At 45.4% G+C, this 13,917-nt stretch overlaps 1 long non-coding RNA gene across 1 annotated transcript; it reads right to left on the bottom strand.

Moving 5' to 3' along the window:
• Positions 1–2,073: 2,073 nt before the first annotated feature.
• Positions 2,074–10,531, bottom strand: LOC114812831. The gene is made up of 3 exons (XR_003760453.2): positions 10,286–10,531; positions 6,302–6,379; positions 2,074–2,249 (listed from the first exon to the last, which is right to left on the bottom strand). It is a non-coding gene; the product is annotated as an uncharacterized LOC114812831 (long non-coding RNA).
• Between the last annotated feature and the right edge of the window lie 3,386 nt (positions 10,532–13,917).

Genomic DNA, 13,917 nt, shown 5'->3' with positions numbered 1-13,917 from the left:
CTATGTGCTAGGTACTGTACTAACCACTCGGGTAAATTTGTCATGCTGGACACAGTCCTGTCCTGTATGAGGCTCACAGTTTTAATTCTCATTTTACAGCTGAGGTAACTGAGGCCCAGAGAAGTGAAATGACTAGCCTAAGATCACCCAGCAAACAAGTGGCAGAGCTGGAATTAGAACCCACATTCTTCTGACTCCTAAACCCGGGCTCTATCTACTAGGCCATAGACATGATCTTAGCTCTCAAGGAGCGTACACTCCAGTGGTCTATAAATAATGCAGTTAGCATATCTTTACATAATTTCCATATTTAATTTACCCATAATTATACCAAAAAGGACACGCATGCGTGTCCTCTGGATGGTAAGCTCATTATGGATGGGGAACACGTCTACCAACTCTGTTGTACTCTTCCAAACTCCTAGTACAATGCTTAGCACACAGTGAGCCCTCAAATATATCATTGATTCATTGACTGATATGTCCCCCTTCTATTTTCATTACACATCCAGCTCCACAGTAGCATATCAAAACAGATTTAACCTTATTCAGACAATCACATTTGTACTTGCCTACTATAAAGTTGATAGTCTACCCCAAACTTGCTAACATAGCTCAATCAATCAGTCAGTAGTATTTATTGAGCACTTACTTTGTGCTGAGCACTGTACTAAGTGCTCAGGAGAGTACAGTATAACAGAGTTAGTGGACATGTTCCCTGCCCACAATAAGTAACTTTACCAATTTACCCCAGTAATTTTATACATAGTATAATTCCTCATATTTGATATGATGTGAGGACATCTCCCAGTTAACTCTTTTGCATTCCTCACTTAACCATTTACGCTTTCTGAACAGGAAAGATCCTTTTGTTGTATTATTGTATTCACAAATACAAATTAAACATCTGTTTGAGGGAGGTGCCTTCCCTCAAATGACTTGTATCAAGCCCCAAATTTCCATTTTCCCCCTATAAAAGAATAACTCAACTCTCCAGATGTTTCCCTTTATTGCCAAGGAACCCCTGAAGAAAACTCCCTGCCTCAATTGCAGATTTCCCAATAACTAGCCAGATGACTTAAAAAATTACAGAGGGAAGGAAGCTAGATTAGAAAAATCAAACAGAACAGATAAGGTTGAAACAGTGAATCCAGTCCAACACAATTATGAGTTCTGTTCACAAAAGAACACAAACATTTTCACAATACAGGCCTCTCCAATTAATCAATCAGTGGTATTTGAGTGCTTACTGTGTGGATGAGTATGAAAATGGATGAGTACAATACAGTAGAGTTGTAGACATGGTTCCTGCCCACAAGAAGCTTACAGTCTAGAGGGGGAGACAGATATTAAAATAAATTACAGAAGGGGAAAGGCAGAATATAAAAATATGAAATAATGGACTTTTGTTAAGCACGTACTATGTCCCACATGGGACTCACAGACTAAGTAGGAGGAAAACAGGTATTGAATCACCATTTTGCAGATGAGGTAATTGAGGCACAGAGAAGTTTAGTGATTTGCCCAAGGTCACACAATAGGCAAATGGCAGAACTGGAATTAGAACCCAGGTCCTCTGACTCTCAGGCACATGCTCTTTCTGCTAGGCCATGATAATACTCAAAATGAGCATAAGTGCTATGGGACTGAGGGTGGAGAGAATATCAAATGTTTAAAGGGCACAGATTCAAGGATATAGCAAGCTCATATCATCCTAGACCATACTAAACACATTTATATAGAAATGAAAGGGCATCACGTTCATACAATAACTTTTCCCCATCTATCTCAAATTGTGAACCCTTCATGCTTATCTTTCTGATGTGAGAATAGTGACCCACCTGTCTTAGGTAAACACTGCTTCTTCATGAGGCTGGCTGTTGATACTGGCAATTTAACCAACTTGGTAAATGCCTATTAAATACTTGCTCTGGTCCCTGAAATGGTCCCAATCTTCCAGAAATACTCTGAATCTCCACGATGATTTGATCCACAGGTAGATAGAAACAGTTCATTATATGTCCATTTATCCTATCTACTTCCAACATTATGATTCTGGATTTTTATAAAACATATCAATCAATAGGTATTTAATGAAATATCTACAGTGAGCAAGCGCTAAGCACATGAGAGATCTATGGGATGTAAGAGACACATCCCAAACCTACAGGTAGTTCACAGGTTAACAGGAGCGAAGTAGCTGCTGGGACACACATGGCTGTTTTTCTTTAATTTCTTGAACACTTTTTCTGTAAAATAAAAATTACAAATTACCACACACACCAAAGTTGCTGACATTGATAATCTCTCAGATTTCTACTCTTTATTTAGCCTATCATCAGCCCCAAATTACGTACATATGCCCCTGTAAATTCCTTTTTTTTAAGTGGTATTTGTTAAGCGCTTACTATATGCCAGGTACCCTACTAAGCACTGGGATAGATACAAACTAATCAGTATGGACATTGTCCATATCCCACATAAGCGTCACAGTCTTAAACCCCATTTTACAGATGAGGTAACCGAGGTACAGAGAAGTTAAATGACTTAACCAAGGTCACACAGCAGACAAATGGTGGAGCTAGAGTTGAACCCAGATTTTTCTGACTCCCAGGGATGTTCTCTATCTACTAGGCCATGCGCCTCTTTGTCCGCAGGGAACATGTCGACCAACTTTGCTATATTATACTCTCCCAAGTGCTTAGTACAGTGTTCTGTGCACAGAAAGATCTCAATAAACATGATTAATTGACTGATCTCTTCAGTTGCCATTCAGTTTCAAGCCATGTTGCTGACCTTATTGTATATATTCATTCATTCAATCTCATTTATTGAGCGCTCGTGCACAACACTATACTAAATGCTTGAAAAGTACAATTCAGCAATAGAGACAATCCCTATCCACACCAGGCAGTAGCTATATATCATATCTAATAGCTATATTTGCATCTTGGTTATATCACTCATCCATGAGTTTGAGTGATCACTGAGAAAGAATCTCAGGACAAGTGGACATTGTGCTCATGAAAATAGAGTGGTGCTCCTTTCTGGAATAACTTTGAGCCAGATCATGTAAATATTATCTATTTGGGCAGTTCTCTTCCAGTCTGATTGGAAGTCTCAAATAGCCAATCCAACCATGGGAGCAGGAGAAAGAGATTGGGAGGGAGAAGAGGAGCAGAAAAATGTTTGGTTCCACCAGTTGATTGGCTCAGGACCAGTCAATCAATAAACCAACCAACCATATTTATTGAGCACTTTCAGTATACAGAGCACTGTACTAAGCACTTGGGAGAGTACAAAATAATATAACAGATACAATCCCTGCCCACAACTCTGGGCTCCCTGGTAAGTCTGCCCTAAGGCTCTACCAATCAATTAGTCACATTTATTGAGGGCATACTAAGCGTAGAGCACTGTATTAAGTACTTGGTGGGGATGGTGAATCTCAAAGGTCCAGTCTAGTTTGACTTTTGTCTTATCCCATCGAGTCATCTCTGACCCATAGCGACATCATGGACACATCTCTCCCAGAACACCTCACCTCCATCAGCAATCCTTCCAGTAGTGTATCCTTAGGGTTTCCTTGGTAAAAATATGGAAGTGGTTTATCATTGTCTCCTTCTGCACAGTAAACCTGAGTCTTCACCCTCGACTGTCTGTCATGCCGCTGCTGTCCAGTACAGGTGAGTTTTGACTTGTAGCAGATTGCCTTCCACTCACTAGCCACTGCCCAAGCTAGAAATGGAATGGACAGGCCTCTGCTTGACTCTCCTTCCCACAGTCGAGACTGATAATGTTGGTATTTGTTAAGCGCTTACTATGTGCCGAGCACTGTTCTAAGCGCTGGGGTAGACATAGGGGAATCAGGTTGTCTCACGTGGGGCTCACAGTCTTAATCCCCATTTTACAGATGAGGGAACTGAGGCACGGAGAAGTTAAGTGACTTGCCCACAGTCACACAGCCAAGTGGCAGAGCTGGGATTCGAACTCATGAGCCCTGACTCCAAAGCCCGTGCTCTTTCCACTGAGCCACGTTGCTTCTCCTGGAAACTCTCCAGGTGTGACATTAAGAGGGGTTAGTTTGACTCAGTTCAAAACCCATGCTGTAGAGGAGGAGAGGAGAAATGGAATGGAGAGAGAGAGAGAAGAAGAGGAGGGACAGAAAGGAGATGTGGCAGGTGTCAGTGATTTGGGTTGTAGTAGCCAAAGAAAGTGTCCGTCCAAAATAATTCCCAGTCCCCCTAAACCCCAGAGGTGTCGGGTTGACCAGCCTGGGTGGAATGGGGTAAGGCTTACTAAGGGCTGCTCAGTTCCAACTGAAAATGCACTCCACGGGGCAATCTGCTTCTCAGTCTCCCAAGGAGTCCCAGACTGATCCATTTCCAAACTGAACCCAGCAGATTCTGGAATCGGACCACCCTCCTGCTTGTGAATTGTCAGTGGCTGCCCTTCCCAACTCTCCCTACTTTTCCAGCCTCTTCCTCCCCTATCAATAAAGGGAGATGCATGACCCCTCCCATCAGCCAAAGTACATGGCCCAAAGAAGCTAAAGCTGTTTATTGTCTCAGAGGTGCAGTGACCTAGTCACCCTGAATAGCAGCCATCCCAATTTTTCCTGTTTCCTTCTGATTTCCACATAAAACTCCTTGTTCTGTCTCCCATAGAACTGTTAAATCCTAGAATCCTCAGTTTGGAATGGATCTTGAGAGGCGGGCAGGCAGGATGGCCTTCTAACCTACCAAGAAAAATAAATGTTTACCCTTAAAAATTAGAGATGAGCCCTCTCAAGTCCCTTAAAGTGCAAGCCAGCAGCTCACATCTCAAATTCCATACTTTGCCCAGTTTCCGATAAGTTGGCCAGACTCCTGAAATGGGATGAAACAAGGCCAGAAGGGCCTAAGGAAGGGAGAAATCTGGGGGAAAGAGACTAAAAGGAGTGGGGGACAAGTCATAGGAAAGAGAGGGGGAAAGGGAAAAAGGAGAGAAGAAAGGGGAGTAGGGCTTAGGTCAGCACTCCACCCGCAGTAAGAAGTCAATTCTATTGATGGAAAAAGAGAGAAGGACAAAGGTGAGAGAGGGACAGAGGGAAGAAAAGAGAGAGGAGTGGAAGTAGACGGGGAAAGAGGGACACCACTGCCTTGCTTCCTTCACCACTGATGCCTCTTTCACCACTTCCTCCCCGTGTTCCAAATGAGTCAGTCACTTAGGGCCTCGATTACTGCATCAGGCTCCTTGCTGATCTCCATGCCTGTCTCTCCCCACTCCAGTTCACACTTCACTCTGCTGCCCAGATCATTTTTCTACAAAAATGTTCAGTCCATGCATCCCCACTCCTCAAGAACCTCCTCCAGTGGTTGTCCATCCACTTAGGCATCCAACAGGAACTCCTTACCATCAGCTTTAAAGCACTCAATCACCTCACCCGTTCCTAGCTTACCTCCCTGCTTTCCTTCTACAACCCAGCCTGCCCGCTTCACTCCTCTAATGCCAACCTACTCACAGTACTTCGATCTCATCTGTCTCGCTACTGACCTCTCGCCCACATCCTGCCTCTGGACTGGTCTGGTCTGGTCTGCCCACCCTCTTCATATCCTACAATCACTCTCCTCATCTTCAAAGCCTTATTCAAGGCATATCTCCAAGAGGACTTCCCCTACTGAGCCCTCATTTCCTCTTCTCCCTTTCCCCTCTGCATCACCCTTGCTCTTGGATTTGCTCCTTTTATTCACTTCTTCCTCAATCCCACAGCACTTATGTACAAATCCATAATTTATTTATTTATATTGATGTCCCCCTCGAAACTGTAAGTTTATTGTGGGCAGGGAATGTGTCTTCCAACTCTGTTATATTGTTCTCTCCCAAGCACTTAGTACAGTACTCTGCACACATTAAGCACTCAGTAGATACAACTGAATGAATGAACAACCTCCATGTCCTCTAAAGAGGAAGGAGCTGACTTGGAGTTGCTGTTGAGATACCGATACATGTTCCAGAAACTTCAAGGAGGAGGCAGGAAAGATGCTTAATTATTGGGATGATCCTGTCTAAACTAGAATAGCTGGTGACCTAACATTGTGGTCAATCAGTAAATCAGTCATATTTATTGAATGCCTACTGTGTGCAGAATACTGTACTAAGCACTTGGGAGAGTACAACATAACAGAGTTGGTAGACATGTTCCTTGTCCACAACAAACTTAAAGTCTAAAGGGAGCAGCACAGATTCACGCCTACAGAGTTGGTTCCTCACCATCCATGTACAATGAGAAAAAGGATAAGATCATCCATGAGCTTTGTACCTTTGCTTTTTCTCCAGTCCTTTTATATACTCCTCATAGCCATGAGTGAAACTGATGGAATCAAGGATCCTCCAGAGCCTGAAATCACCATAAAAGGAAAAATGTTAGCCCTGTTGGCAATACTCATCAGATTCCCCAGGCAAGGAGTTGGGACACAGATCCCACATTGGCATTTAATGGAGACCGTGTCTATTAGCAACTCCACGTCACTGAAATTCCTTTGCTCCATAGCTGCAGAAGAGAGAAACTTTCCCACACCTTGGTTCCACCCCTGACCAGAAGGTATCGGATTTGAGGTCCTACGTCTTCCCTGTAGGTAAAAATGTTGTATATTGGTGGAGAGGGGGAGATTTTGATAATAATAACATTTGTGGTATCTGATACAAGATAATTGGTCCAGACACAAACCCTGCCCCAAGTAGGGCTCACAGACTAAGGGCGAGGGAGAACGGGTATTTCATCGCTCAGTGGAAAGAGCCTGGGCTTCGGAGTCAGAGGTCATGAGTTCGACTCCCGGCTCTGCCACTTGTCAGCTGTGTGACTGTGGGCAAGTCACTTCACTTCTCTGTGCCTCAGTTCCCTCATCTGTAAAATAGGGATTAAAAGTGTGTGAGCCCCACTTGGGACAACCTGATTACCCTGTATCTCCCCCAGCGCTTAGAACAGTGCTCGGCACCTAGTAAGCGCTTAACAAATACCAACATTATTATTATTATTATTACATTTTACGGATGAAGAAGAGGAGGCATAGAGAAGTCATGTGACTTACCCAAGGTCACATAATAGGCAGTCAGTCAATCAGTGGTATGTACTGAGAACGCTTATTGTATGCAGAACACTGCATTAGGTGCTTGGGAGAGTACCTTACAACAGAGTTGGTAGACATGTGCCCTGCCCACAAGGAGCTTTCAGTCTAGAGGCAAGTAGCAGAGCTGGGATTAGGCCCCAGATCAACTGACTTCCAGATCCGTGTTCCTTCCACTAGGCTTTGCTGCTTCTCTGTTTCTTTCATCTACCCTACAAGGGACAAAAATAAGCATTTAAATAATGAAGGCTCAACAGAGGGCTGTAGCCATCTAATTATAAAATCTGAGTCTCCAGGCTAGCATAAAGAGGGACTTCACTAATGATGATGATTCTAATTCCACCAGTGGAAAATCAGTAAAATGGGAGTGGAGAAAGATGGGACCGTTGAAGATGAGGAGGGAATAGGTGTGGGTTAATCTTCTCTGAAAGCACTTCTTGTGAAGCCCTATCCATATTGTGGGTTGGTAGTGGAGAACCATTCTCTTGCCCTCTGGCATGGAATAGCAATGTAAAATATTCCTAGAAGTATTAGTCTTACCACTATTACTCTTCCCCTCCTCCCTTATTAGTGACTGTAAACAGGAAGCTGAATCACTAGGAGGATGCCCTCTCACAGCTCGTTGTTCCCAGTGGGGGTGCGGAACCTACTGCCCCCTCAGTAATTCTCTCCTTATACCCAACAGGTAAGGGAGGGGTGGGTGTCGCTATTCCCTTTTTGGAGGTAAAATAGTTAATCGGTGTGATATGAATAGTTTAAACCACCACTGAAAATAGATGAGGTCCATATAGATGTAGGTCCATGCGTGCTGCATGGTTCATCGTAGGCATTGCATCACTCCCACAGTTTCGCTGGCCAGAAGATGTGCGTTGGCCACCTACAAAGCTGGATTCTCCCCCACAGCCCCCTACCCTGCCTCCACCAGCCTGGATGATGACTGTCAGAGGAGGGGAGGGAGGGGCCAAGGGGCAGGGGTCTCGGGCATCTGACTGTACAGCATTGGGGCTGCAGAGATCCTGCGAGTTGCCCATCTATTTTTCATCCCCCCTCCCCCAGTACCCAGGACCCCAAAAGCTGCAGTAGGGCAACTTCCTGAAGCTTTCATAAAGCAAAGGCTGCTTCTCGGGGATTTCTTAGAAAATGTCTGGTTCCCTGAGAGGAGCCACAACCCAAGGGCGACAGAGGACCCGCTACCACCCTCGCCTGCAGAATGCAGAGGGGACATAGGGTACCAGTCTCTGTCGCCTCTCAACTGCTGGGAGGGACCAAGGAAGAAGCGCTACCCACAGGCAGTGCCTGGCTTGCGTGGGTCAATCCCTCTGCCCGACACAAGATAAAACTAAGATTTGGAGCTGGTCTCTGGTACCCCCTCCCCCCCCCCCCCCCCCCCCCCCGCCTCAGGCAACGGGGAGGCTCTGTCGTGCTCAACAAACCTGGACTTTGAATGGAGGGAGGGAAGGAGGGAGAAGGGAGGGAACGGGAGGGAGGGGGAGAGAGAAAAGGGGGGGGGAGGGAGGGGGGGAAGCAGGGAGGGAAAAAGAGAGGGACAGGGAGGGAAGGAAGATGGGAGAGAGGGAGGGACGGAAAGGGAGGGAGGGATAGAGGAAAAATGGGAGAAGGGAAGGAGGAAGGGAGAAAGAGAGGAACAGGGAGGGGAAAAGAGAGGGACAGGGAGGGAGGGAAGATGGGAGAGAGGGAGGGAGGGAAAGGGAGGGAGGGATGGAGGAAAAATGGGAGAAGGGAAGGAGGAAGGGAGAGAGGAACAGGGAGGGAAGGAGAAAGAAAGGGACAGGGAGGGAGGGAAAAAGAGAGGGACAGGAAAGCAGGGAGGGAAGATGGGAGGGAGGCAGGTTGGGTTAGAGGGAAGGAAGGAGGGAGGGTGGTTTCCCTTCGGTGAGTATCAGCTTGTTGCTTCAGACGCCCGGACCATGCATTTTACCTCCCCTGTCTCCTTCCTCATTCTTAGCTTGTGAGCCCCTAGGGAACTAGGGGCCGTGTCTTTACTTCATCCAAGTATTCCTGTCCCAGCGGTTAGTACAGCGCTCTGCTCACAGTAAACGCTTAATCATTACTACTTCGTTGTGGGCGGCGACGGGTCTACCAACTCTGTTATACTGTACTCTCCCAAGCCCTTAGTACAGTGCTCTAAACACATTAAGCGCTCTATAAATACGATTGATTGATATTACTTCTCCTTCCTACTTAGACTGTGAGCCCCTTGTCAGACAGGGACTGTGTACGACCTGATTTACTTGTATCCGACCCAGCGCTTAGAACAGTGCTAGGCACATAGTAAGCGCTTAACAAAAAGAAGGAGGAGGAGTAGAGGAGGAGGAGGAGGAGAAGAAAAAGGAGGAGGAGGAGGAAAAGGAGGAGGAGGGGAGAAGAAGAAGAAGGAGGAGGAGGGGAGGGGGAAAGGAGAAAGAGAAGAAGAAAGAGGAGGAGGGAAGGAGACGGAGAAGGGGGAGAAGGAAAAAAAGAAGGAAGAAGAGGAGAAGAAAGAGGAGGAGGAGGGGGAGAAGGAGTAGAAGGAAAGTAAGGAGGAGAGAATACGGGGGAGAAGGAGTAGAAGGAAATAAGGAGGAGAGAATACGAGGGAGAAGGAGAAGAGAAATAAGGAGAAGGAGGAGGAGCAGGAAAAGAAGAAGAAATAATTAGTCTCCATCTGCCCTCGAGGACTGGACGGTGCTGTCCTCCCTCCAAGTACCGGCTTGAGCCTCAGACCGTCCCACCCGTCCATCCCTCCGAGACCCCCCTCTATAAGAGACGCACCAGTAGAAGAAGGAGACCCTCCTGTTGCAGGCTCCTTCCAACTGACCTACAAAGATTGGGATAAGCATTTGAGACTGGCGTGGTCCTCGTTTCCCTCCACCCGCCACTAAGCGAACGTGGTCCCCGCAGAGAAGCAGCGTGGCATAGCGGCAAGAGCCCGGGCTTGGGAGTCAGAGGTCGTGGGTTCTAATCCCGCCTCTGCCACTTGTCAGCTGTGTGACTTTGGGCAAGACACTTCACTTCTCTATGCCTCAGTTCCCTCATCTCTAAAATACGGATGAAGACTATGAGCCTCAAGGGGGACAACCTGATAACCTTGTATTCATCCAATCGCTTAGAACAGTGCTTGGCATGTAGTAAGCGCTTAACAAGTACCATTATTATTATTATTATTAGAGATGACTCACCTTCGCCTTGGCCCTTCATACCGGAGCTCCCTGTAAGTACAGGATGTCGGTCCGGATCGCTTCTACCTTTCCACTTAGTCTCTCTCTGGTGTGACTCTCACGTCTCTCCTTGGTTTCGCTTTCTAAATCAAGTTAATTGGTCGCTCCTGCAGTGAAATTGAGTTTATAAGGGAGAGGTTCATTTACTTGAAGGAAAAAAAAGGGAAAAATCTTCGAGGGGTGGAACCTTCTAGGTGGGCATCACAGCCGCTGGTGGCTGGGCTTTCTAATTCAGGAAAAACACAAAACAAAAGCTGAATCAGAGGGGCTGGCTACATTGTGAAACTGCTGAGAGAAGTAAACAAATTAGATTCTCACCCGAAGTTGCCATGGGATACACCTTTCCCTTCCAGTTTGTTTCTGTGTGGGGCTCACCACAGTATCAGTCAGTCAATTGTATTTACTGTACATTCCAAGTGCTCAGTACACTGCTCTGCACATAGTAAGTGCTCAGTAAATACTATCGAATGAATTGAGGACTTACTGTGTGCAGAATACTGTACTAAGCGTTTGGGAGACTACAATATAACAATATGAAAGACACATTCCCTACCCACATGGAGCTTTCAGTCTGCAAAGGGCCAGAAGAGTAAACTCATTGAGAGCAGGAAATATGTCTGTTTGTTGTTGTATTGTACTCTTCCAAGTGCTTAGTACAGTGCTTTGCACACAGTAAGCACTCACTAAATAGAATTGAATGAATGAATGAATGTCCTGCAGTTTTTTATGGATAAGGTGAGCAGTGATCACCGTTTGCTTATTTTGCTGTTTGTTTCCCCCCTTCTAGATTGTGAGCCCCTTGTGGGCAGGGATTGTCTCTATTTGTTGCTAAATTGTACTTTCCAAGCACCCCACAGTGCTCTGCACTCAGTAAGTGCTCAATAAATATGATTGAGAGTGAATAAAACAATCCCATCTACCCACTCTTTGAGGTGTACTTTCCCAGGTGCTTTGTACAATACTCTGCACAGAGTAACCTCTCAATAGATAATAATGTTTAATAATGTTGGTATTTGTTAAGCGCTTACTATGTGCTGAGCACTGTTCTAAGCGCTGGGGTAGACATAGGAGAATCAGGTTGTCCCACGTGGGGCTCACAGTCTTAATCCCCATTTTACAGATGAGGGAACTGAGGCGCAGAGAAGTGAAGTGACTTGCCCACAGTCACACAGCCGACAAGTGGCAGAGCTGGGATTCGAACTCATGAGCCCTGACTCCAAAGCCCGTGCTCTTTCCACTGAGCCACGCTGCTTCTCCAGATATGTTTGATTGATTAATACAGACCATTGATGGATCAATTAATCCCACAGGGATAGGAAGGCTCATGTGTAAATCCTCAGGATTCAAACTGAACAACTGAACATCATAATCGATAGATGGTATTTATGGAGTGCTCCCTGTTTTCAGAGTACTCTATCTACATACTTGGAAGAGTGCAATAAAGTAGAACTGATCTCTTCCCTCAAGTGTCTTAGAATCTAGCTGGGAAGCTAAATTACAGATTAGGAAATTTGTGCATATGACCTGTGGGGGTAGGGTGAGAATTAAAGTTTTGAGGGGTATTAAACTCTAAACCTATGGATTCATGTGGTTTCTCAATGTACCATTTTACCATTAGTAGCCATCTAAGCTGTAAGCTCACTATGGTCAGGGAATATGTCTGTTTATTGTTACATTGTACTTTTCCAGGTGTTTAGTACAGTGCTCTGCTCACAATAAGCACTTGATAAATACAATTGAACGATTGGATGAAGGAATTAAGTCAAGTGCAGAGCATGTGTGATGTGCCGTCATTATCTCTAAACTGTAAGCTTCTTATGGGAAGGAAATGTGACTGTTTATTGTTATTTTGGGCTCTTCCAAGCATTTAGTGCAGTCCTCTGCACACAGTAAGTGCTCAATAAATATGATTGAAAGAATGACTCTAAATAATGAGCCCAGTTCCCTCAGGAATGATGGCCAGAGAATGTGGGTAGGGGGTGGAAGGGCATAAAGATGCCCTTCTTAGTCTTACACTCCTTCCACCAGGCACAAGGACAGTTTTTGGTGACCCTAAGAAGTCATTATGCTCTCATGGTCCCTGGGATGCCCAGATCATAAAGCCCAGGAGAGTTGCTAGTGCCAGAGGAGGATGCTGAAATGATCTCCTGGACAAGGCATGATGCTGGATAAGGTCAACCATACTCACTCATTCATTCATTCAATCAATCGTATTTATTGAGCACTTACTTTGGCAGAGCACTATACTAAGCACTTGGAATGTACAATTCGGTAACAGATAGAGACAATCCCTGCCCAACAATGGGCTCACAGTCTAATCGGGGGAGATGGATAGCAAAGCAAAACAGACCAAAACAAAACAAGCAGTCTGTCATAGATATCATCAAGTTAAAGAGAATCGATAGAGTAATAAATAATATATACAAATATACATATTGTTGTGGGGAGGGGAAGGAGGAAGAGCAGAGGGAGGGAGAAGGGGAAATGGGGAGGGGAGGAGGAGCAGAGGGAAAGGGGGGGCTCAGTCTGGGAAGGCCTCCTGGAAGAGGTGAGCTAGGGGAAGAGAGTTAGTTTGGAGGGCATGAGGAGGGAGGGCATTCCCGGACAGTGGAAGGACATGGGCCAGGGGTCGACAGCAGGACAGTGCAAACGAGGGACTGTGAGGAGGTGAGCAGCAGAGGAGCGAAGTGTGCGGGGTGGGCAGTAGAAAGAGAGAAGGGAGGTGAGGTAGGAGGGGGCAAGATGATGGAGAGCTTTGAAGCCAAGAGTGAGTTTTTGTTTCATGCGAAGGTTGATAGGCAAACCCCTCTCTGAGCTCAGAAGAGCAAGTCCCTAGAGTACCAAGGGGAAAAATGAACCGGCATGTTCACTCTCTACCTACACCTAGCACTCTGAGGGGATCCCAATCTAGTTATGCATCCTGGATCTATCATAATTCCTCCAAGCAGCATGGCTCAGTGGACAAAGAATGGGCCTGGGAGTCAGAGGGACCTGGATTCTAATCTTGACTTCACTACGTGTTTGCTGTGTGACTTCGAGCAAGTCACTTAACTTCTCTGTGCCTCAGCTACCTCAACTGTAAAATGGGGATTAAGACTGTGAGGCCACGTGGGACAACCTGATTAACTTGCATCTACCTCAGCTCTTAGTACAGTGCCTGGCCCGTAGTAAGCCCTTAACAAATACCATTAAAAAAATAACTCCCCGAAAATTGGTCTGTGAAGGATGGGTGTAGAATGGAGATTTCTCTGACTGAACCTTTTAGGTAAGCAATAAGAATGTCTCCGGTGTAACACAAAGCAGTCATGTGGTGTTTGTGGTAAGTTAAAAGGTTACTTTGTATTCATCTATTTAGAAAAACTACTAAATTTACTGTAGATCTTGTGATGAGTTCATCTGTGGATCTTGTGGTGAGCTTAAATTAAAAAAAACACTTAAAGTGACTAGGTCTTCTTTGCAGACACACCTGATTTAAAATATTGCAAATAGCCTACAGAGGTTCAATGACAAAGCTTAAATTTTGAGCTATGATTTTTGATTTCTATAATAAAGCCCTGAGTACAGAGTGAAGATGAAATATCACCGATTCCTGG

This window comes from Ornithorhynchus anatinus, chromosome 6 (assembly GCF_004115215.2).
Source record: "Ornithorhynchus anatinus isolate Pmale09 chromosome 6, mOrnAna1.pri.v4, whole genome shotgun sequence".
NCBI classification, from domain to species: domain Eukaryota; kingdom Metazoa; phylum Chordata; class Mammalia; order Monotremata; family Ornithorhynchidae; genus Ornithorhynchus; species Ornithorhynchus anatinus.
The sequence above is the reverse complement of the archived record's forward strand: the minus strand, read 5'-3'. Positions and strand labels throughout refer to the sequence as shown.